Here is a 26,194-nt window from a genome sequence, read left to right on the forward strand (position 1 = left end):
CACGGGAGGAGGAGCTACGCTAGCAAGCAAGATGGCCGCATAAGCTCCCGGCTCCACCGACCTCCGCCAGCAGCTCGTATATCCTGCAAGTTATCCTGTTTTCCAACCGGACTCCCGTATATATGAGGAGTGACTGACTCTGAAGGCGCAATCCCGAACTTTTTATCACACCGGATGACGGAGATACGCCGTGTTTCATTTTCGGCCTGCCTGGGAGTGGAAGCCGGGGCCTCAATTTCTAACCCATCCTGGCTGGAATTGAACAACATCGGTTGTGAACCTTGGGCTTTGTCCGGTCTACCGAACGGGGACATAATCTACCTGTTTTAAACGGCGATTTCGTATCCTGCCTGCAACGCACACGCCACGGCGTGACACATCGTTTGCTGCGGCCCTGTATCCGACGCCCGGAGACATAGTAAGCTTGTCGGGGGGGTGCGGACGGGAGCCCCGACCAGCGGCGAAGGTGTAAAATTGTGAGGTGAGAGCGCCCGTGGTTGGTGTCCGCTCCAGATCTGCCTGCTTCCCCGGAGTAGCCGGCCTCCGGGGTCTGCATCCTGATCTGTTGCTTACGAGAGGAGATGGAGGGGACGAAAGACACACCACAGCTGCGTGCCGTAATGGCGGCCATTAGAGCGCTCCACTCACAGATCATCGTCAACTGCCAGGCACTGTCGGTAACAATGGATGATCTTTGCCGGAGACCGGACAGCGGCTTTTTGCCATCATCGCAGCCAGCGGTGCCACCAACGAAAGATCGTGTATCCAACTTCGAGGTCCCTGTGCAGACGCCGGATCCCTTTCGCGCTGCTGATTCCTATGAGACAGATCGCGCGCCCGTGGACATTGTCAGCGTCCCTTGCTTGAACCCTATCTCGCCCAATATCATTATGGACAACCTTGACTGCCTTAACAAGATCACCTGTGACTATTGGAAAGTTTTATCATCCTTCCACGCTTTTCCTCGCTGGTTCTGTGGAGATCGTGAACTTTTATCCTTTATTTGGCTTGCTCATACTGACTTGAACTTTCATGAAACCTTTACCTCTCTCATTGTTGCAGTGGCCTGGGTTATAAGTGCTCCAGTGGACATTCGTACTGGCCAGGGTTAACTTGTGGGACTTTTTAGGATACGGGAAATAATTTAATCTGCTGCTGGGATTGTGACCTGTGAAATGCGGGAGTCGGGTGGTATGGTTCTTACTTACCCGGATTGATTGTGCATCTCGCTACATTTATTTTGCACTTGTTTCCGGGTGGTCGCGTCTGGTGGAGGGTAAGGGAGTCCGGGAGTGTGTTTTTTTTTTTGTCTCTCCTCCTCCGCTTCTTTCTCTTTTAGGGACGTTTCTGGGCGACAGGCATGCTGCTAGTGGGTTAGGCCGTAGCCATTGCAGGGGTGCAGGGTGGTGGGGGGGTTTGTTATTTTGCCTTTGTTTTGTTCTATGGCCCCTTCTTTCTTCTCTTTCTCTCTCTTTAGGGTATTCCTCTGGGCGACAGGCACGCTGCTAGTGGGGTAGGCCGTAGCCATTGCAGGGGTGCAGGGGTTTGTTATTTTGCCTTTGTTGTGTTCTATGGCCCCTTTTCTTTTTTCTCGCAGGGTCCGGTAGCGATACTTTCGATCTCATCCTGCAGCATATGAGTGGGCGGGGTTTGGGGTGGGTGGTTATGATGATAGATTGGTAGCTTTGTTCTTCTCCCTTAGTGAACATACTGGCGCTTGCATTTTTACTGTTGGTCTTGATACATGACTGCCTTTTAACGCCTACCCGCATTTTTATACCTCCAGTGTGTAGCTCCGGATATCCTGTATCTTCTTCTTTATCTTGTTCTTGGGGGGGGGGGATTAATTATAAAATGAAACCTTAGGCATATCCTTGATCTCGAAATGTTTTCAATACATCGTCTATCCTCTACCGCTGCCGGACCCATGGGTTGTCGGCTGAAGAGCTGTGTTACTGGATTTCCTGATACGTTCTGCATACATGTGGTGACCAGCCTCTGTCGATGCAGGGCTACTTCTGTATTTTGTGTTGAACGATATAATAAAGGTTTAAAAAAAAAAAAAAAAAAAAAAAACCATCACCTTTTGATTGCTTTAGAACTAATTTTTTCAAACTTTTTTAACTTAGAAGCCTGTTGCAATAATGATGATAATGTTGAAGACAGAATTTTAAATCTTATGAAACTAAATTCCCAGATTGTCAGTATTCTAGCTTAAACTAGAATGTATCACTATGATCACATAACACTTTCACCATAATACACTCACAGCAAGTTAAGTAATTCAAGTAGACACATTATATATTGCTGTAATAAGAACTATTGGAAATTACCTTTTTTATGAGTTGACATCATTTGTTGGAATGCATAAGTATTAGGTATAGAATAAGCAAGTGAGTAACGTGATGCATGCAGCCCCCTTTAACATTGTTTGAGGGGACCGTTAGTTGGCTTCCAGTTTTTTCAACTTCACATCACCACAAGGTATATCAGTGCAGTGATGAATTTGAAAAAATTTATAACCCCACAGCATGGTGTTGGAATCATTTGTGTTTCTTTTTAAAAAATAAAATCCTAATTTAGTGGTTTCTTCTACAAAAAAGGAACCCTGAAAATGTTGACGAACTGCATAATGTTTGACAAAGTCACCTAGCAAAATGTTCTTACATTGGTAACAACTGCAACGACAGGTGTTTATGACAATGTACAGTTGTTGCTGCTGGGGATGCAGACCTGACAGGGTTTCCAGGTTTAATATGTCAAAACCTAATTTTGGCTGTATTTACATTGAATTCTGTGATTTGAATTTAATGTTAAACTACTCACTCAGAAGAATTTTTAATTCTGTTGTTAATCCTGTTAATAAATCACGGCTACAAATCTCAGACTGCCACAAACAATGGACTGCCTGATCTACAACACATCCCCTTACAGAAGTTCAGAGTTCTTCATCTGAATACAGAGACAATTCCATGGGTTAAGATTTTCATACCATAAATGTTTCTGGTGTCTGTACCTTCATTTGAGGCTGAACACCCTTCCAATATTTAGGAGTAGCTCAAAGTGAAGAATATATTTTCCTTATCGCTAATGGCTTCAATACCATGAAAGTAATTTGTGCAATATGTTTATCCTGAGAGTTCAAAAAATTAACATTAATTCCCTAGTTGATGTTCACTGTGTTATAGCTTGAAGAAAGATGTTGCTGTTGGGTCAGCTATAGCCCAGCGGTTCCTTCTCAAGTTTACATCATTTAGCTTGATCAACCTTTCAATGGTTCTAGTCCCGCGGGTGATATCTGACCTTTTTTACCCATCATTTGTCAATTAATGAACTACGCATCTTTACTTGCTTCATTCACTCTATTTGGTAAATATCGCCTATTTCCTCTTTCTATTTCTACAAATGATCATTAAAGCATTACCTACTAGCAGAGTGGATTCTCAGCTACATAACACAGCCTTTCCAGTACTGTGTGATTGTCCCGACGCATAATAACATATTGAAAAAAAGTAATTCAATGAGGTAAGGAAGGCATTTGTCCATCAAAACCAAACATCACCTTTTGATTGCTTTAGAACGAATTTTTTAAAACTTTTTTAACTTACAAGCCTGTTGCAATAATGATGGTATTGTTGAAGACAGAATTTTAAATCTTATGAAACTAAATTCCCAGATTGTCAGTATTCTAGCTTAAACTAGAATGTATCACTATGATGACATAACACTTTCACCATAATATACTAACAGCAAGTTAAGTAATTCAAGTAGACTCATTATATATTGCTGTAAAAAGAACTATTGGAAATTACCTTTTTTATGAGTTGACATCATTTGTTGGAATGCATAAGTATTAGGTATAGAATAAGCAAGTGAGTAACGTGATGCATGCAGCCCCCTTTAACATTGTTTGAGGGGAATGTTAGTTGGCTTCCAGTTTTTTCAACTTCACATCACCACAAGGTATATCAGTGCAGTGATGAATTTGAAAAAATGTATAACCCCACAGCATGGTGTTGGAATCATTTGTGTTTCTTTAAAAAAAAAAATCCTAATTTAGTGGTTTCTTCTACAAAAAAGGAACCCTGAAAATGTTGACGAACTGCATAATGTTTGACAAAGTCACCTACCAAAATGTTCCTACATTGATAACAACTGCAACAACAGGTGTTTATGACAATGTATAGTTGTTGCTGCTGGGGATGCAGACCTGACATGGTTTCCAGGTTTAATATGTCAAAACCTAATTTTGGCTGCATTCACATTGAATTCTGTGATTTGAATTTAATGTTAAACTACTCTCTCAGAAGGATTTTTAATTCTGTTGTTAATCCTGTTAATAAATCACGGCTACAAATCTCAGACAGCCACAAACAATGGACTGCCTGATCTACAACACATCCCCTTACAGAAGTTCAGAGTTCTTCATCTACACAGAGACAATTCCATGGGTTAAGATTTTCATACCATAAATGTTTCTGATGTCTGTACCTTCATTTGAGGCTGAACCCCCTTCCAATATTCAGGAGTAGCTCAAAGTGAAGAATATATATTCCTTATCGCTAATGGCTTCAATACCATGAAAGTAATTTGTGCAATATGTTTATCCTGAGAGTTCAAAAAAATTAACATTAATTCCCTAGTTGATGTTCACTGTGTTATAGCTTGAAGAAAGATATTTATGTTGGGTCAGCTATAGCCCAGCGGTTCCTTCTCAAGTTTACATGATTTAACTTGTTTAACCTTTCAATGGTTCTAGTCCCGCGGGTGCTCTCTGGCCTTTTTTTCCCATCATTTGTCAATTAATGAACTACGCATCTTTACTTGCTTCATTCACTCTATTTGATAAATATTGCCTATTTCCTCTTTCTATTTCTACAAATGATCATTAAAGCATTGCCTACTAGCAGAGTGGGTTCTCAGCTACATACCACAGCCTTTCCAGTGCTGTGTGATTATCCCGACCCATAATAACATATTGAAAAAGAGTAATTCAATGAGGTAAGGAAGGCATTTGTCCATCAAAACCAAACATCACCTTTTAATTGCTTTAGAACTAATTTTTTTAAACTTTTTTAACTTACAAGCCTGTTGCAATAATGATGATAATGTTGAAGACAGAATTTTAAATCTTATGAAACTAAATTCCCAGATTGTCAGTATTCTAGCTTAAACTAGAATGTATCACTATGATGACATAGCGCTTTCACCATAATACACTAACAGCAAGTTAAGTAATTCAAGTAGACTCATTTTATATTGCTGTAATAAGAACTATTGGAAATTACCTTTTTTATGAGTTGACATCATTTGTTGGAATGCATAAGTATTAGGTATAGAATAAGCAAGTGAGTAACGTGATGCATGCAGCCCCTTTAACATTGTTTGAGGGGACCGTTAGTTGGCTTCCAGTTTTTTCAACTTCACATCACCACAAGGTATATCAGTGCAGTGATGAATTTGAAAACATTTATAACCCCACAGCATGGTGTTGGAATCATTTGTGTTTCTTTTTAAAAAATAAAATCCTAATTTAGTGGTTTCTTCTACAAAAAAGGAACCCTGGAAATGTTGAAGAACTGCATAATGTTTGACAAAGTCACCTAGCAAAATGTTCCCACATTGATAACAACTGCAACGACAGGTGTTTATGACAATGTACAGTTGTTGCTGCTGGTGATGCAGACCTGAAAGGGTTTCCAGGTTTAATATGTCAAAACCTAATTTTGGCTGCATTTACATTGAATTCTGTGATTTGAATTTAATGTTAAACTACTCTCTCAGAAGGATTTTTAATTCTGTTGTTAATCCTGTTAATAAATCACGGCTACAAATCTCAGACAGCCACAAACAATGGACTGCCTGATCTACAACACATCCCCTTACAGAAGTTCAGAGTTCTTCATCTACACGGAGACAATTCCATGGGTTAAGATTTTCATACCATAAATGTTTCTGATGTCTGTACCTTCATTTGAGGCTGAACCCCCTTCCAATATTCAGGAGTAGCTCAAAGTGAAGAATATATATTCCTTATCACTAATGGCTTCAATAACATGAAAGTAATTTGTGCAATATGTTTATCCTGAGAGTTCAAAAAAATTAACATTAATTCCCTAGTTGATGTTCACTGTGTTATAGCTTGAAGAAAGATATTTATGTTGGGTCAGCTATAGCCCAGCGGTTCCTTCTCAAGTTTACAACATTTAACTTATTTAACCTTGAAATGGTTCTAGTCCCGCTGGTGCTCTCTGGCCTTTTTTCCCCATCATTTATCAATTAATAAACTATGCATCTTTACTTGCTTCATTCACTCTATTTGGTAAATATCGCCTATTTCCTCTTTCTATTTCTACAAATGATCATTAAAGCATTGCCTACTAGCACAGTGGGTTCTCAGCTACATAACCCAGCCTTTCCAGTGCTGTGTGATTGTCCCGATGCATAATAACATATTGAAAAAAAGTAATTCAATGAGGTAAGGAAGGCATTTGTCCATCAAAACCAAACATCAACTTTTGATTGCTTTAGAACTAATGTTTTAAAACTTTTTTAACTTACAAGCCTGTTGCAATAATGATGATAATGTTGAAGACAGAATTTTAAATCTTATGAAACTAAATTCCCAGATTGTCAGTATTCTAGCTTAAACTAGAATGTATCACTATGATGACATAACGCTTTCACCATAATACACTAACAGCAAGTTAAGTAATTCAAGTAGACTCATTTTATATTGCTGTAATAAGAACTATTGGAAATTACCTTTTTTATGAGTTGACATCATTTGTTGGAATGCATAAGTATTCGGTATAGAATAAGCAAATGAGTAACGTGATGCATGCAGCCCCTTTAACATTGTTTGAGGGGACCGTTAGTTGGCTTCCAGTTTTTTCAACTTCACATCACCACAAGGTATATCAGTGCAGTGATGAATTTGAAAAAATGTATAACCCCACAGCATGGTGTTGGAATCATTTCTGTTTCTTTTTTAAAAATAAAATCCTAATTTAGTGGTTTCTTCTACAAAAAAGGAACCCTGGAAATGTTGAAGAACTGCATAATGTTTGACAAAGTCACCTAGCAAAATGTTCCTACATTGATAACAACTGCAACGACAGGTGTTTATGACAATGTACAGTTGTTGCTGCTGGTGATGCAGACCTGACAGGGTTTCCAGGTTTAATATGTCAAAACCTAATTTTGGCTGCATTTACATTGAATTCTGTGATTTGAATTTAACGTTAAACTACTCTCTCAGAAGGATTTTTAATTCTGTTGTTAATCCTGTTAATAAATCACGACTACAAATCTCAGACAGCCACAAACAATGGACTGCCTGATCTACAACACATCCCCTTACAGAAGTTCAGAGTTCTTCAACTACACAGAGACAATTCCATGGGTTAAGATTTTCATACCATAAATGTTTCTGATGTCTGTACCTTCATTTGAGGCTGAACCCCCTTCCAATATTCAGGAGTAGCTCAAAGTGAAGAATATATATTCCTTATCGCTAATGGCTTCAATAACATGAAAGTAATTTGTGCAATATGTTTATCCTGAGAGTTCAAAAAAATTAACATTAATTCCCTAGTTGATGTTCACTGTGTTATAGCTTGAAGAAAGATATTTCTGTTGGGTCAGCTATAGCCCAGCGGTTCCTTCTCAAGTTTACAACATTTAACTTGTTTAACCTTGAAATGGTTCTAGTCCCGCTGGTGCTCTCTGGCCTTTTTTTCCCATCATTTGTCAATTAATAAACTATGCATCTTTACTTGCTTCATTCACTCTATTTGGTAAATATCGCCTATTTCCTCTTTCTATTTCTACAAATGATCATTAAAGCATTGCCTACTAGCAGAGTGGGTTCTCAGCTACATAACCCAGCCTTTCCAGTGCTGTGTGATTGTCCCGATGCATAATAACATATTGAAAAAAAGTAATTCAATGAGGTAAGGAAGGCATTTGTCCATCAAACCAAACATCAACTTTTGATTGCTTTAGAACTAATGTTTTAAAACTTTTTTAACTTACAAGCCTGCTGCAATAATGATGATAATGTTGAAGACAGAATTTTAAATCTTATGAAACTAAATTCCCAGATTGTCAGTATTCTAGCTTAAACTAGAATGTATCACTATGATGACATAACGCTTTCACCATAATACACTAACAGCAAGTTAAGTAATTCAAGTAGACTCATTTTATATTGCTGTAATAAGAACTATTGGAAATTACCTTTTTTATGAGTTGACATCATTTGTTGGAATGCATAAGTATTCGGTATAGAATAAGCAAATGAGTAACGTGATGCATGCAGCCCCTTTAACATTGTTTGAGGGGACCGTTAGTTGGCTTCCAGTTTTTTCAACTTCACATCACCACAAGGTATATCAGTGCAGTGATGAATTTGAAAAAATGTATAACCCCACAGCATGGTGTTGGAATCATTTCTGTTTCTTTTTTCAAAATAAAATCCTAATTTAGTGGTTTCTTCTACAAAAAAGGAACCCTGGAAATGTTGAAGAACTGCATAATGTTTGACAAAGTCACCTAGCAAAATGTTCCTACATTGATAACAACTGCAACGACAGGTGTTTATGACAATGTACAGTTGTTGCTGCTGGTGATGCAGACCTGACAGGGTTTACAGGTTTAATATGTCAAAACCTAATTTTGGCTGCATTTACATTGAATTCTGTGATTTGAATTTAACGTTAAACTACTCTCTCAGAAGGATTTTTAATTCTGTTGTTAATCCTGTTAATAAATCACGACTACAAATCTCAGACAGCCACAAACAATGGACTGCCTGATCTACAACACATCCCCTTACAGAAGTTCAGAGTTCTTCAACTACACAGAGACAATTCCATGGGTTAAGATTTTCATACCATAAATGTTTCTGATGTCTGTACCTTCATTTGAGGCTGAACCCCCTTCCAATATTCAGGAGTAGCTCAAAGTGAAGAATATATATTCCTTATCGCTAATGGCTTCAATAACATGAAAGTAATTTGTGCAATATGTTTATCCTGAGAGTTCAAAAAAATTAACATTAATTCCCTAGTTGATGTTCACTGTGTTATAGCTTGAAGAAAGATATTTCTGTTGGGTCAGCTATAGCCCAGCGGTTCCTTCTCAAGTTTACAACATTTAACTTGTTTAACCTTGAAATGGTTCTAGTCCCGCTGGTGCTCTCTGGCCTTTTTTTCCCATCATTTGTCAATTAATAAACTATGCATCTTTACTTGCTTCATTCACTCTATTTGGTAAATATCGCCTATTTCCTCTTTCTATTTCTACAAATGATCATTAAAGCATTGCCTACTAGCAGAGTGGGTTCTCAGCTACATAACCCAGCCTTTCCAGTGCTGTGTGATTGTCCCGATGCATAATAACATATTGAAAAAAAGTAATTCAATGAGGTAAGGAAGGCATTTGTCCATCAAACCAAACATCAACTTTTGATTGCTTTAGAACTAATGTTTTAAAACTTTTTTAACTTACAAGCCTGTTGCAATAATGATGATAATGTTGAAGACAGAATTTTAAATCTTATGAAACTAAATTCCCAGATTGTCAGTATTCTAGCTTAAACTAGAATGTATCACTATGATGACATAACGCTTTCACCATAATACACTAACAGCAAGTTAAGTAATTCAAGTAGACTCATTTTATATTGCTGTAATAAGAACTATTGGAAATTACCTTTTTTATGAGTTGACATCATTTGTTGGAATGCATAAGTATTCGGTATAGAATAAGCAAATGAGTAACGTGATGCATGCAGCCCCTTTAACATTGTTTGAGGGGACCGTTAGTTGGCTTCCAGTTTTTTCAACTTCACATCACCACAAGGTATATCAGTGCAGTGATGAATTAGAAAAATTGTATAACCCCACAGCATGGTGTTGGAATCATTTCTGTTTCTTTTTTAAAAATAAAATCCTAATTTAGTGGTTTCTTCTACAAAACAGGAACCCGGAAAATGTTGAAGAACTGCATAATGTTTGACAAAGTCACCTAGCAAAATGTTCCTACATTGATAACAACTGCAACGACAGGTGTTTATGACAATGTACAGTTGTTGCTGGTGGGGATGCAGACCTGACAGGGTTTCCAGGTTTAATATGTCAAAACATAATTTTGGCTGCATTTACATTGAATTCTGTGATTTGAATTTAATGTCAAACTACTCACTCAGAAGGATTTTTAATTCTGTTGTTAATCCTGTTAATAAATCACGGCTACAAATCTCAGACTGCCACAAACAATGGACTGCCTGATCTACAACACATCCCCTTACAGAAGTTCAGAGTTATTCATCTACACAGAGACAATTCCATGGGTTAAGATTTTCATACCATAAATGTTTCTGATGTCTGTACCTTCATTTGAGGCTGAACCCCCTTTCAATATTCAGGAGTAGCTCAAAGTGAAGAATATATATTCCTTATCGTTAGTGGCTTCAATAACATGAAAGTAATTTGTGCAATATGTTTATCCTGAGAGTTCAAAAAAATTAACATTAATTCCCTAGTTGATGTTCACTGTGTTATAGCTTGAAGAAAGACATTTCTGTTGGGTCAGCTATAGCCTAGCGGTTCCTTCTCAAGTTTACATGTTTTAACTTGTTTAACCTTTCAATGGTTCTAGTACCGCGGGTGCTCTCTGGCCTTTTTTTCCCATCATTTGTCAATTAATGAACTACGCATCTTTACTTGCTTCATTCACTCTATTTGGTAAATATTGCCTATTTCCTCTTTCTATTTCTACAAATGATCATTAAAGCATTGCCTACTAGCAGAGTGGGTTCTCAGCTACATACTACAGCCTTTCCAGTGCTGTGTGATTATCCCGACCCATAATAACATATTGAAAAAGAGTAATTCAATGAGGTAAGGAAGGCATTTGTCCATCAAAACCAAACATCACCTTTTAATTGCTTTAGAACTAATTTTTTTTAACTTTTTTAACTTACAAGCCTGTTGCAATAATGATGATAATGTTGAAGACAGAATTTTAAATCTTATGAAACTAAATTCCCAGATTGTCAGTATTCTAGCTTAAACTAGAATGTATCACTATGATGACATAACGCTTTCACCATAATACACTAACAGCAAGTTAAGTAATTCAAGTAGACTCATTTTATATTGCTGTAATAAGAACTATTGGAAATTACCTTTTTTATGAGTTGACATCATTTGTTGGAATGCATAAATATTAGGTATAGAATAAGCAAGTGAGTAACGTGATGCACGCAGCCCCTTTAACATTGTTTGAGGGGACCGTTAGTTTGCTTCCAGTTTTTTCAACTTCACATCACCACAAGGTATATCAGTGCAGTGATGAATTTGAAAACATTTATAACCCCACAGCATGGTGTTGGAATCATTTGTGTTTCTTTTTAAAAAATAAAATCCTAATTTAGTGGTTTCTTCTACAAAAAAGGAACCCTGAAAATGTTGAAGAACTGCATAATGTTTGACAAAGTCACCTAGCAAAATGTTCCTACATTGATAACAACTGCAACGACAGGTGTTTATGACAATGTACAGTTGTTGCTGCTGGGGATGCAGACCTGACAGGGTTTCCAGGTTTAATATGTCAAAACCTAATTTTGGCTGCATTTACATTGAATTCTGTGATTTGAATTTAATGTTAAACTACTCTCTCAGAAGGATTTTTAATTCTGTTGTTAATCCTGTTAATAAATCATGGCTACAAATCTCAGACAGCCACAAACAATGGACTGCCTGATCTACAACACATCCCCTTACAGAAGTTCAGAGTTCTTCATCTACACAGAGACAATTCCATGGGTTAAGATTTTCATACCATAAATGTTTCTGATGTCTGTACCTTCATTTGAGGCTGAACCCCCTTCTAATATTCAGGAGTAGCTCAAAGTGAAGAATATATATTCCTTATCGCTAATGGCTTCAATAACATGAAAGTAATTTGTGCAATATGTTTATCCTGAGAGTTCAAAAAAATTAACATTAATTCCCTAGTTGATGTTCACTGTGTTATAGCTTGAAGAAAGATAACTCTGTTGGGTCAGCTATAGCCCAGCGGTTCCTTCTCAAGTTTACAACATTTAACTTGTTTAACCTTTAAATGGTTCTAGTCCCGCTGGTGCTCTCTGGCCTTTTTTTCCCATCATTTGTCAATTAATAAACTATGCATCTTTACTTGCTTCATTCACTCTATTTGGTAAATATCGCCTATTTCCTCTTTCTATTTCTACAAATGATCATTAAAGCATTGCCTACTAGCACAGTGGGTTCTCAGCTACATAACCCAGCCTTTCCAGTGCTGTGTGATTGTCCCGATGCATAATAACATATTGAAAAAAAGTAATTCAATGAGGTAAGGAAGGCATTTGTCCATCAAAACCAAACATCAACTTTTGATTGCTTTAGAACTAATGTTTCAAAACTTTTTTAACTTACAAGCCTGTTGCAATAATGATGATAATGTTGAAGACCGAATTTTAAATCTTATGAAACTAAATTCCCAGATTGTCAGTATTCTAGCTTAAACTAGAATGTATCACTATGATGACATAACGCTTTCACCATAATACACTAACAGCAAGTTAAGTAATTCAAGTAGACTCATTTTATATTGCTGTAATAAGAACTATTGGAAATTACCTTTTTTATGAGTTGACATCATTTGTTGGAATGCATAAGTATTAGGTATAGAATAAGCAAGTGAGTAACGTGATGCATGCAGCCCCTTTAACATTGTTTGAGGGGACCGTTAGTTGGCTTCCAGTTTTTTCAACTTCACATCACCACAAGGTATATCAGTGCAGTGATGAATTTGAAAAAATGTATAAGCCCACAGCATGGTGTTGGAATCATTTCTGTTTCTTTTTAAAAAATAAAATCCTAATTTAGTGGTTTCTTCTACAAAACAGGAACCCTGAAAATGTTGAAGAACTGCATAATGTTTGACAAAGTCACTTAGCAAAATGTTCCTACATTGATAACAACTGCAACGACAGGTGTTTATGACAATGTACAGTTGTTGCTGCTGGGGATGCAGACCTGACAGGGTTTCCAGGTTTAATATGTCAAAACGTAATTTTGGCTGCATTTACATTGAATTCTGTGATTTGAATTTAATGTTAAACTACTCTCTCAGAAGGATTTTTAATTCTGTTGTTAATCCTGTTAATAAATCACGGCTACAAATCTCAGACAGCCACAAACAATGGACTGCCTGATCTACAACACATCCCCTTACAGAATTTCAGAGTTCTTCATCTACACAGAGACAATTCCATGGGTTAAGATTTTCATACCATAAATGTTTCTGATGTCTGTACCTTCATTTGAGGCTGAACCCCCTTCCAATATTCAGGAGTAGCTCAAAGTGAAGAATATATATTCCTTATCGCTAATGGCTTCAATAACATGAAAGTAATTTGTGCAATATGTTTATCCTGAGAGTTCAAAAAAATTAACATTAATTCCCTAGTTGATGTTCACTGTGTTATAGCTTGAAGAAAGATATTTCTGTTGGGTCAGCTATAGCCCAGCGGTTCCTTCTCAAGTTAACAACATTTAACTTGTTTAACCTTTAAATGGTTCTAGTCCCGCTGGTGCTCTCTGGCTTTTTTTTCCCATCATTTGTCAATTAATAAACTATGCATCTTTACTTGCTTCATTCACTCTATTTGGTAAATATCGCCTATTTCCTCTTTCTATTTCTACAAATGATCATTAAAGCATTGCCTACTAGCACAGTGGGTTCTCAGCTACATAACCCAGCCTTTCCAGTGCTGTGTGATTGTCCAGATGCATAATAACATATTGAAAAAAAGTAATTCAATGAGGTAAGGAAGGCATTTGTCCATCAAAACCAAACATCAACTTTTGATTGCTTTAGAACTAATGTTTTAAAACTTTTTTAACTTACAAGCCTGTTACAATAATGATGATAATGTTGAAGCCCGAATTTTAAATCTTATGAAACTAAATTCCCAGATTGTCAGTATTCTAGCTTAAACTAGAATGTATCACTATGATGACATAACGCTTTCACCATAATACACTAACAGCAAGTTAAGTAATTCAAGTAGACTCATTTTATATTGCTGTAATAAGAACTATTGGAAATTACCTTTTTTATGAGTTGACATCATTTGTTGGAATGCATATGTATTAGGTATAGAATAAGCAAGTGAGTAACGTGATGCATGCAGCCCCTTTAACATTGTTTGAGGGGACCGTTAGTTGGCTTCCAGTTTTTTCAACTTCACATCACCACAAGGTATGTCAGTGCAGTGATGAATTTGAAAAAATGTATAACCCCACAGCATGGTGTTGGAATCATTTGTGTTTCTTTAAAAAAAATAAAATCCAATTTAGTGGTTTCTTCTACAAAAAAGGAACCCTGAAAATGTTGAAGAACTGCATAATGTTTGATAAAGTCACCTAGCAAAATGTTCCTACATTGATAACAACTGCAACGACAGGTGTTTATGACAATGTACAGTTGTTGCTGCTGGGGATGCAGACCTGACAGGGTTTCCCGGTTTAATATGTCAAAACCTAATTTTGGCTGCATTTACATTGAATTCTGTGATTTGAATTTAATGTTAAACTACTCTCTCAGAAGGATTTTTAATTCTGTTGTTAATCCTGTTAATAAATCACGACTACAAATCTCAGACAGCCACAAACAATGGACTGCCTGATCTACAACACATCCCCTTACAGAAGTTCAGAGTGCTTCATCTACACAGAGACAATTCCATGGGTTAAGATTTTCATACCATAAATGTTTCTGATGTCTGTACCTTCATTTGAGGCTAAACCCCCTTCCAATATTCAGGAGTAGCTCAAAGTGAAGAATATATATTCCTTATTGCTATTGGCTTCAATAACATGAAAGTAATTTGTGCAATATGTTTATCCTGAGAGTTAAAAAAAATTAACATTAATTCCCTAGTTGATGTTCACTGTGTTATAGCTTGAAGAAAGATATTTCTGTTGGGTCAGCTATAGCCCAGCGGTTCCTTCTCAAGTTTACAACATTTAACTTGTTTAACCTTTAAATGGTTCTAGTCCCGCTGGTGCACTCTGGCCTTTTTTTCCCATCATTTGTCATTTAAAAAACTATGCATCTTTACTTGCTTCATTCACTCTATTTGGTAAATATCGCCTATTTCCTCTTTCTATTTCTACAAATGATCATTAAAGCATTGCCTACTAGCACAGTGGGTTCTCAGCTACATAACCCAGCCTTTCCAGTGCTGTGTGATTGTCCCGATGCATAATAACATATTGAAAAAAAGTAATTCAATTAGGTAAGGAAGGCATTTGTCCATCAAAACCAAACATCACCTTTTGATTGCTTTTGAACTAATTTTTTAAAACTTTTTTAACTTACAAGCCTGTTGCAATAATGATGATATTGTTGAAGACAGAATTTTAAATCTTATGAAACTAAATTCCCAGATTGTCAGTATTCTAGCTTAAACTAGAATGTATCACTATGATGACATAACGCTTTCACCATAATATACTAACAGCAAGTTAAGTAATTCAAGTAGACTCATTATATATTGCTGTAAAAAGAACTATTGGAAATTACCTTTTCTATGAGTTGACATCATTTGTTGGAATGCATAAGTATTAGGTATAGAATAAGCAAGTGAGTAACGTGATGCATGCAGCCCCCTTTAACATTGTTTGAGGGGAATGTTAGTTGGCTTCCAGTTTTTTCAACTTCACATCACCACAAGGTATATCAGTGCAGTGATGAATTTGAAAACATTTATAACCCCACAGCATGGTGTTGGAATCATTTGTGTTTCTTTAAAAAAAATAAAATCCTAATTTAGTGGTTTCTTCTACAAAAAAGGAACCCTGAAAATGTTGACAAACTGCATAATGTTTGACAAAGTCACCTAGCAAAATGTTCCTACATTGATAACCACTGCAACAACAGGTGTTTATGACAATGTATAGTTGTTGCTGCTGGGGATGCAGACCTGACATGGTTTCCAGGTTTAATATGTCAAAACCTAATTTTGGCTGCATTTACATTGAATTCTGTGATTTGAATTTAATGTTAAACTACTCTCTCAGAAGGATTTTTAATTCTGTTGTTAATCCTGTTAATAAATCACGGCTACAAATCTCAGACAGCCACAAACAATGGACTGCCTGATCTACAACACATCCCCTTAAAGAAGTTCAGAGTTCTTCATCTACACAGAGACAATTCCATGGGTTAAGATTTTCATACCATAAATGTTTCTGATGTATGTACCTTCATTTGAGGCTGAACCCCCTTCCAATATTCAGGAGTAGCTCAAAGTGAAGAATATATATTCCTTATCGCTAATGGCTTCAATAACATGAAAGTAATTTGTGCAATATGTTTATCCTGAGAGTTCAAAAAAATTTACATTAATTCCCTAGTTGATGTTCACTGTGTTATAGCTTGAAGAAAGATATTTCTGTTGGGTCAGCTATAGCCCAGCGGTTCCTTCTCAAGTTTACAACATTTAACTTGTTTAACCTTTAAATGGTTCTAGTCCCGCTGGTGCTCTCTGGCCTTTTTTTCCCATCATTTGTCAATTAATAAACTATGCATCTTTACTTGCTTCATTCACTCTATTTGGTAAATATCGCCTATTTCTTCTTTCTATTTCTACAAATGATCATTAAAGCATTGCCTACTAGCAGAGTGGGTTCTCAGCTACATAACCCAGCCTTTCCAGTGCTGTGTGATTGCCCCGATGCATAATAACATATTGAAAAAAAGTAATTCAATGAGGTAAGGAAGGCATTTGTCCATCAAAACCAAACATCAAATTTTGATTGCTTTAGAACTAATGTTTTAAAACTTTTTTTAACTTACAAGCCTGTTGCAATAATGATGATAATGTTGAAGACCGAATTTTAAATCTTATGAAACTAAATTCCCAGATTGTCAGTATTCTAGCTTAAACTAGAATGTATCACTATGATGACATAACGCTTTCACCATAATACACTAACAGCAAGTTAAGTAATTCAAGTAGACTCATTTTATATTGCTGTAATAAGAACTATTGGAAATTACCTTTTTTATGAGTTGACATCATTTGTTGGAATGCATAAGTATTAGGTATAGAATAAGCAAGTGAGTAACGTGATGCATGCAGCCCCTTTAACATTGTTTGAGGGGACCGTTAGTTGGCTTCCAGTTTTTTCAACTTCACATCACCACAAGGTATATCAGTGCAGTGATGAATTTGAAAAAATGTATAACCCCACAGCATGCTGTTGGAATCATTTCTGTTTCTTTTTAAAAAATAAAATCGTAATTTAGTGGTTTCTTCTACAAAACAGGAACCCTGAAAATGTTGAAGAACTGCATAATGTTTGACAAAGTCACCTAGCAAAATGTTCCTACATTGATAACAACTGCAACGACAGGTGTTTATGACAATGTACATTTGTTGCTGCTGGGGATGCAGACCTGACAGGGTTTCCAGGTTTAATATGTCAAAACCTAATTTTGGCTGCATTTACATTGAATTCTGTGATTTGAATTTAATGTTAAACTACTCTCTCAGAAGGATTTTTAATGCTGTTTTTAATCCTGTTAATAAATCACGGCTACAAATCTCAGACTGCCACAAACAATGGACTGCCTGATCTACAACACATCCCCTTACAGAAGTTCAGAGTTCTTCATCTACACAGAGACAATTCCATGGGTTAAGATTTTCATACCATAAATGTTTCTGATGTCTGTACCTTCATTTGAGGCTGAACCCCCTTCCAATATTCAGGAGTAGCTCAAAGTGAAGAATATATATTCCTTATCATTAATGGCTTCAATAACATGAAAGTAATTTGTGCAATATGTTTATCCTGAGAGTTCAAAAAAATTAACATTAATTCCCTAGTTGATGTTCACTGTGTTATAGCTTGAAGAAAGATATTTCTGTTGGGTCAGCTATAGCCCAGCGGTTCCTTCTCAAGTTAACAACATTTGACTTGTTTAACCTTTAAATGGTTCTAGTCCCGCTGGTGCTCTCTGGCCTTTTTTTCCCATCATTTGTCAATTAATAAACTATGCATCTTTACTTGCTTCATTCACTCTATTTGGTAAATATCGCCAATTTCGTCTTTCTATTTCTACATATGATCATTAAAGCATTGCCTACTAGCACAGTGGGTTCTCAGCTACATAACCCAGCCTTTCCAGTGCTGTGTGATTGTCCAGATGCATAATAACATATTGAAAAAAAGTAATTCAATGAGGTAAGGAAGGCATTTGTCCATCAAAACCAAACATCAACTTTTGATTGCTTTAGAACTAATGTTTTAAAACTTTTTTAACTTACAAGCCTGTTACAATAATGATGATAATGTTGAAGACCGAATTTTAAATCTTATGAAACTAAATTCCCAGATTGTCAGTATTCTAGCTTAAACTAGAATGTATCACTATGATGACATAACGCTTTCACCATAATACACTAACAGCAAGTTAAGTAATTCAAGTAGACTCATTTTATATTGCTGTAATAAGAACTATTGGAAATTACCTTTTTTATGAGTTGACATCATTTGTTGGAATGCATAAGTATTAGGTATAGAATAAGCAAGTGAGTAACGTGATGCATGCAGCCCCTTTAACATTGTTTGAGGGGACCGTTAGTTGGCTTCCAGTTTTTTCAACTTCACATCACCACAAGGTATATCAGTGCAGTGATGAATTTGAAAAAATGTATAACCCCACAGCATGGTGTTGGAATCATTTGTGTTTCTTTTAAAAAAATAAAATCCTAATTTAGTGGTTTCTTCTACAAAAAAGGAACCCTGAAAATGTTGAAGAACTGCATAATGTTTGATAAAGTCACCTAGCAAAATGTTCCTACATTGATAACAACTGCAACGACAGGTGTTTATGACAATGTACAGTTGTTGCTGCTGGGGATGCAGACCTGACAGGGTTTCCCGGTTTAATATGTCAAAAGCTAATTTTGCCTGCATTTACATTAAATTCTGTGATTTGAATTTAATGTTAAACTACTCTCTCAGAAGGATTTTTAATTCTGTTGTTAATCCTGTTAATAAATCACGACTACAAATCTCAGACAGCCACAAACAATGGACTGCCTGATCTACAACACATCCCCTTACAGAAGTTCAGAGTTCTTCATCTACACAGAGACAATTCCATGGGTTAAGATTTTCATACCATAAATGTTTCTGATGTCTGTACCTTCATTTGAGGCTGAACCTCCTTCCAATATTCAGGAGTAGCTCAAAGTGAAGTATATATATTCCTTATTGCTATTGGCTTCAATAACATGAAAGTAATTTGTGCAATATGTTTATCCTGAGAGTTCAAAAAAATTAACATTAATTCCCTAGTTGATGTTCACTGTGTTATAGCTTGAAGAAAGATATTTCTGTTGGGTCAGCTATAGCCCAGCGTTTCCTTCTCAAGTTTACAACATTTAACTTGTTTAACCTTTAAATGGTTCTAGTCCCGCTGGTGCACTCTGGCCTTTTTTTCTCATCATTTGTCAATTAATAAACTATGCATCTTTACTTGCTTCATTCACTCTATTTGGTAAATATCGCCTATTTCCTCTTTCTATTTCTACAAATGATCATTAAAGCATTGCCTACTAGCACAGTGGGTTCTCAGTTACATAACCCAGCCTTTCCAGTGCTGTGTGATTGTCCCGATGCATAATAACATATTGAAAAAAAGTAATTCAATTAGGTAAGGAAGGCATTTGTCCATCAAAACCAAACATCACCTTTTGATTGCTTTAGAACTAATTTTTTAAAACTTTTTTAACTTACAAGCCTGTTGCAATAATGATGATATTGTTGAAGACAGAATTTTAAATCTTATGAAACTAAATTCCCAGATTGTCAGTATTCTAGCTTAAACTAGAATGTATCACTATGATGACATAACGCTTTCACCATAATATACTAACAGCAAGTTAAGTAATTCAAGTAGACTCATTATATATTGCTGTAAAAAGAACTATTGGAAATTACCTTTTTTATGAGTTGACATCATTTGTTGGAATGCATAAGTATTAGGTATAGAATAAGCAAGTGAGTAACGTGATGCATGCAGCCCCCTTTAACATTGTTTGAGGGGAATGTTAGTTGGCTTCCAGTTTTTTCAACTTCACATCACCACAAGGTATATCAGTGCAGTGATGAATTTGAAAACATTTATAACCCCACAGCATGGTGTTGGAATCATTTGTGTTTCTTTAAAAAAAAAAAAATCCTAATTTAGTGGTTTCTTCTACAAAAAAGGAACCCTGAAAATGTTGACAAACTGCATAATGTTTGACAAAGTCACCTAGCAAAATGTTCCTACATTGATAACAACTGCAACAACAGGTGTTTATGACAATGTATAGTTGTTGCTGCTGGGGATGCAGACCTGACATGGTTTCCAGGTTTAATATGTCAAAAACTAATTTTGGCTGCATTTACATTGAATTCTGTGATTTGAATTTAATGTTAAACTACTCTCTCAGAAGGATTTTTAATTCTGTTGTTAATCCTGTTAATAAATCACGGCTACAAATCTCAGACAGCCACAAACAATGGACTGCCTGATCTACAACACATCCCCTTAAAGAAGTTCAGAGTTCTTCATCTACACAGAGACAATTCGATGGGTTAAGATTTTCATACCATAAATGTTTCTGATGTATGTACCTTCATTTGAGGCTGAACCCCCTTCCAATATTCAGGAGTAGCTCAAAGTGAAGAATATATATTCCTTATCGCTAATGGCTTCAATAACATGAAAGTAATTTGTGCAATATGTTTATCCTGAGAGTTCAAAAAAATTTACATTAATTCCCTAGTTGATGTTCACTGTGTTATAGCTTGAAGAAAGATATTTCTGTTGGGTCAGCTATAGCCCAGCGGTTCCTTCTCAAGTTTACAACATTTAACTTGTTTAACCTTTAAATGGTTCTAGTCCCGCTGGTGCTCTCTGGCCTTTTTTTCCCATCATTTGTCAATTAATAAACTATGCATCTTTACTTGCTTCATTCACTCTATTTGGTAAATATCGCCTATTTCCTCTTTCTATTTCTACAAATGATCATTAAAGCATTGCCTACTAGCAGAGTGGGTTCTCAGCTACATAACCCAGCCTTTCCAGTGCTGTGTGATTGCCCCGATGCATAATAACATATTGAAAAAAAGTAATTCAATGAGGTAAGGAAGGCATTTGTCCATCAAAACCAAACATCAACTTTTGATTGCTTTAGAACTAATGTTTTAAAACTTTTTTTAACTTACAAGCCTGTTGCAATAATGATGATAATGTTGAAGACCGAATTTTAAATCTTATGAAACTAAATTCCCAGATTGTCAGTATTCTAGCTTAAACTAGAATGTATCACTATGATGACATAACGCTTTCACCATAATACACTAACAGCAAGTTAAGTAATTCAAGTAGACTCATTTTATATTGCTGTAATAAGAACTATTGGAAATTACCTTTTTTATGAGTTGACATCATTTGTTGGAATGCATAAGTATTAGGTATAGAATAAGCAAGTGAGTAACGTGATGCATGCAGCCCCTTTAACATTGTTTGAGGGGACCGTTAGTTGGCTTCCAGTTTTTTCAACTTCACATCACCACAAGGTATATCAGTGCAGTGATGAATTTGAAAAAATGTATAACCCCACAGCATGCTGTTGGAATCATTTCTGTTTCTTTTTAAAAAATGAAATCCTAATTTAGTGGTTTCTTCTACAAAACAGGAACCCTGAAAATGTTGAAGAACTGCATAATGTTTGACAAAGTCACCTAGCAAAATGTTCCTACATTGATAACAACTGCAACGACAGGTGTTTATGACAATGTACATTTGTTGCTGCTGGGGATGCAGACCTGACAGGGTTTCCAGGTTTAATATGTCAAAACCTAATTTTGGCTGCATTTACATTGAATTCTGTGATTTGAATTTAATGTTAAACTACTCTCTCAGAAGGATTTTTAATGCTGTTGTTAATCCTGTTAATAAATCACGGCTACAAATCTCAGACTGCCACAAACAATGGACTGCCTGATCTACAACACATCCCCTTACAGAAGTTCAGAGTTCTTCATCTATACAGAGACAATTCCATGGGTTAAGATTTTCATACCATAAATGTTTCTGATGTCTGTACCTTCATTTGAGGCTGAACCCCCTTCCAATATTCAGGAGTAGCTCAAAGTGAAGAATATATATTCCTTATCATTAATGGCTTCAATAACATGAAAGTAATTTGTGCAAAATGTTTATCCTGAGAGTTCAAAAAAATTAACATTAATTCCCTAGTTGATGTTCACTGTGTTATAGCTTGAAGAAAGATATTTCTGTTGGGTCAACTATAGCCCAGCGGTTCCTTCTCAAGTTAACAACATTTAATTTGTTTAACCTTTAAATGGTTCTAGTCCCGCTGGTGCTCCCTGGCCTTTTTTTCCCATCATTTGTCAATTAATAAACTATGCATCTTTACTTGCTTCATTCACTCTATTTGGTAAATATCGCCTATTTCCTCTTTCTATTTCTACAAATGATCATTAAAGCATTGCCTACTAGCACAGTGGGTTCTCAGCTACATAACCCAGCCTTTCCAGTGCTGTGTGATTGTCCAGATGCATAATAACATATTGAAAAAAAGTAATTCAATGAGGTAAGGAAGGCATTTGTCCATCAAAACCAAACATCAACTTTTGATTGCTTTAGAACTAATGTTTTAAAACTGTTTTTTAACTTACAAGCCTGTTGCAATAATGATGATAATGTTGAAGACCGAATTTTAAATCTTATGAAACTAAATTCCCAGATTGTCAGTATTCTAGCTTAAACTAGAATGTATCACTATGATGACATAACGCTTTCACCATAATACACTAACAGCAAGTTAAGTAATTCAAGTAGACTCATTTTATATTGCTGTAATAAGAACTATTGGAAATTACCTTTTTTATGAGTTGACATCATTTGTTGGAATGCATAAGTATTAGGTATAGAATAAGCAAGTGAGTAACGTAATGCATGCAGCCCCTTTAACATTGTTTGAGGGGACCGTTAGTTGGCTTCCAGTTTTTTCAACTTCACATCACCACAAGGTATATCAGTGCAGTGATGAATTTGAAAAAATGTATAACCCCACAGCGTGGTGTTGGAATCATTTGTGTTTCTTTTAAAAAAATAAAATCCTAATTTAGTGGTTTCTTCTACAAAAAAGGAACCCTGAAAATGTTGAAGAACTGCATAATGTTTGATAAAGTCACCTAGCAAAATGTTCCTACATTGATAACAACTGCAACGACAGGTGTTTATGACAATGTACAGTTGTTGCTGCTGGGGATGCAGACCTGACAGGGTTTCCCGGTTTAATATGTCAAAAGCTAATTTTGCCTGCATTTACATTGAATTCTGTGATTTGAATTTAATGTTAAACTACTCTCTCAGAAGGATTTTTAATTCTGTTGTTAATCCTGTTAATAAATCACGGCTACAAATCTCAGACAGCCACAAACAATGGACTGCCTGATCTACAACACATCCCCTTACAGAAGTTCAGAGTTCTTCATCTACACAGAGACAATTCCATGGGTTAAGATTTTCATACCATAAATGTTTCTGATGTCTGTACCTTCATTTGAGGCTGAACCCCCTTCCAATATTCAGGAGTAGCTCAAAGTGAAGTATATATATTCCTTATTGCTATTGGCTTCAATAACATGAAAGTAATTTGTGCAATATGTTTATCCTGAGAGTTCAAAAAAATTAACATTAATTCCCTAGTTGATGTTCACTGTGTTATAGCTTGAAGAAAGATATTTCTGTTGGGTCAGCTATAGCCCAGCGGTTCCTTCTCAAGTTTACAACATTTAACTTGTTTAACCTTTAAATGGTTCTAGTCCCGCTGGTGCACTCTGGCCTTTTTTTCCCATCATTTGTCAATTAATAAACTGTGCATCTTTACTTGCTTCATTCACTCTATTTGGTAAATATCGCCTATTTCCTCTTTCTATTTCTACAAATGATCATTAAAGCATTGCCTACTAGCACAGTGGGTTCTCAGCTACATAACCCAGCCTTTCCAGTGCTGTGTGATTGTCCCGATGCATAATAACATATTGAAAAAAAGTAATTCAATGAGGTAAGGAAGGCATTTGTCCATCAAAACCAAACATCACCTTTTGATTGCTTTAGAACCAATTTTTTAAAACTTTTTTAACTTACAAGCCTGTTGCAATAATGATGATATTGTTGAAGACAGAATTTTAAATCTTATGAAACTAAATTCCCAGATTGTCAGTATTCTAGCTTAAACTAGAATGTATCACTATGATGACATAACGCTTTCACCATAATATACTAACAGCAAGTTAAGTAATTCAAGTAGACTCATTATATATTGCTGTAAAAAGAACTATTGGAAATTACCTTTTTTATGAGTTGACATCATTTGTTGGAATGCATAAGTATTAGGTATAGAATAAGCAAGTGAGTAACGTGATGCATGCAGCCCCCTTTAACATTGTTTTAGGGGAATGTTAGTTGGCTTCCAGTTTTTTCAACTTCACATCACCACAAGGTATATCAGTGCAGTGATGAATTTGAAAACAATTATAACCCCACAGCATGGTGTTGGAATCATTTGTGTTTCTTTAACAAAAATAAAATCCTAATTTAGTGGTTTCTTCTACAAAAAGGAACCCTGAAAATGTTGACAAACTGCATAATGTTTGACAAAGTCACCTAGCAAAATGTTCCTACATTGATAACAACTGCAACAACAGGTGTTTATGACAATGTATAGTTGTTGCTGCTGGGGATGCAGACCTGACATGGTTTCCAGGTTTAATATGTCAAAACCTAATTTTGGCTGCATTTACATTGAATTCTGTGATTTGAATTTAATGTTAAACTACTCTCTCAGAAGGATTTTTAATTCTGTTGTTAATCCTGTTAATAAATCAAGGCTACAAATCTCAGACAGCCACAAACAATGGACTGCCTGATCTACAACACATCCCCTCAAAGAAGTTCAGAGTTCTTCATCTACACAGAGACAATTCCATGGGTTAAGATTTTCATACCATAAATGTTTCTGATGTCTGTACCTTCATTTGAGGCTGAACCCCCTTCCAATATTCAGGAGTAGCTCAAAGTGAAGAATATATATTCCTTATCGCTAATGGCTTCAATAACATGAAAGTAATTTGTGCAATATGTTTATCCTGAGAGTTCAAAAAAATTAACATTAATTCCCTAGTTGATGTTCACTGTGTTATAGCTTGAAGAAAGATATTTCTGTTGGGTCAGCTATAGCCCAGCGGTTCCTTCTCAAGTTAACAACATTTAACTTGTTTAACCTTTAAATGGTTCTAGTCCCGCTGGTGCTCTCTGGCCTTTTTTTCCCATCATTTGTCAATTAATAAACTATGCATCTTTACTTGCTTCATTCACTCTATTTGGTAAATATCGACCTTTTTCCTCTTTCTATTTCTACAAATGATCATTAAAGCATTGCCTACTAGCAGAGTGGGTTCTCAGCTACATAACCCAGCCTTTCCAGTGCTGTGTGATTGCCCCGATGCATAATAACATATTGAAAAAAAGTAATTCAATGAGGTAAGGAAGGCATTTGTCCATCAAAACCAAACATCAACTTTTGATTGCTTTAGAACTAATGTTTTAAAACTGTTTTTTAACTTACAAGCCTGTTGCAATAATGATGATAATGTTGAAGACCGAATTTTAAATCTTATGAAACTAAATTCCCAGATTGTCAGTATTCTAGCTTAAACTAGAATGTATCACTATGATGACATAACGCTTTCACCATAATACACTAACAGCAAGTTAAGTAATTCAAGTAGACTCATTTTATATTGCTGTAATAAGAACTATTGGAAATTACCTTTTTTATGAGTTGACATCATTTGTTGGAATGCATAAGTATTAGGTATAGAATAAGCAAGTGAGTAACGTGATGCATGCAGCCCCTTTAACATTGTTTGAGGGGACCGTTAGTTGGCTTCCAGTTTTTTCAACTTCACATCACCACAAGGTATATCAGTGCAGTGATGAATTTGAAAAAATGTATAACCCCACAGCATGCTGTTGGAATCATTTCTGTTTC

The sequence above is a fragment of the Lissotriton helveticus genome, chromosome 1_2 (assembly GCF_964261635.1).
Source record: "Lissotriton helveticus chromosome 1_2, aLisHel1.1, whole genome shotgun sequence".
In the NCBI taxonomy this organism is placed as follows: domain Eukaryota; kingdom Metazoa; phylum Chordata; class Amphibia; order Caudata; family Salamandridae; genus Lissotriton; species Lissotriton helveticus.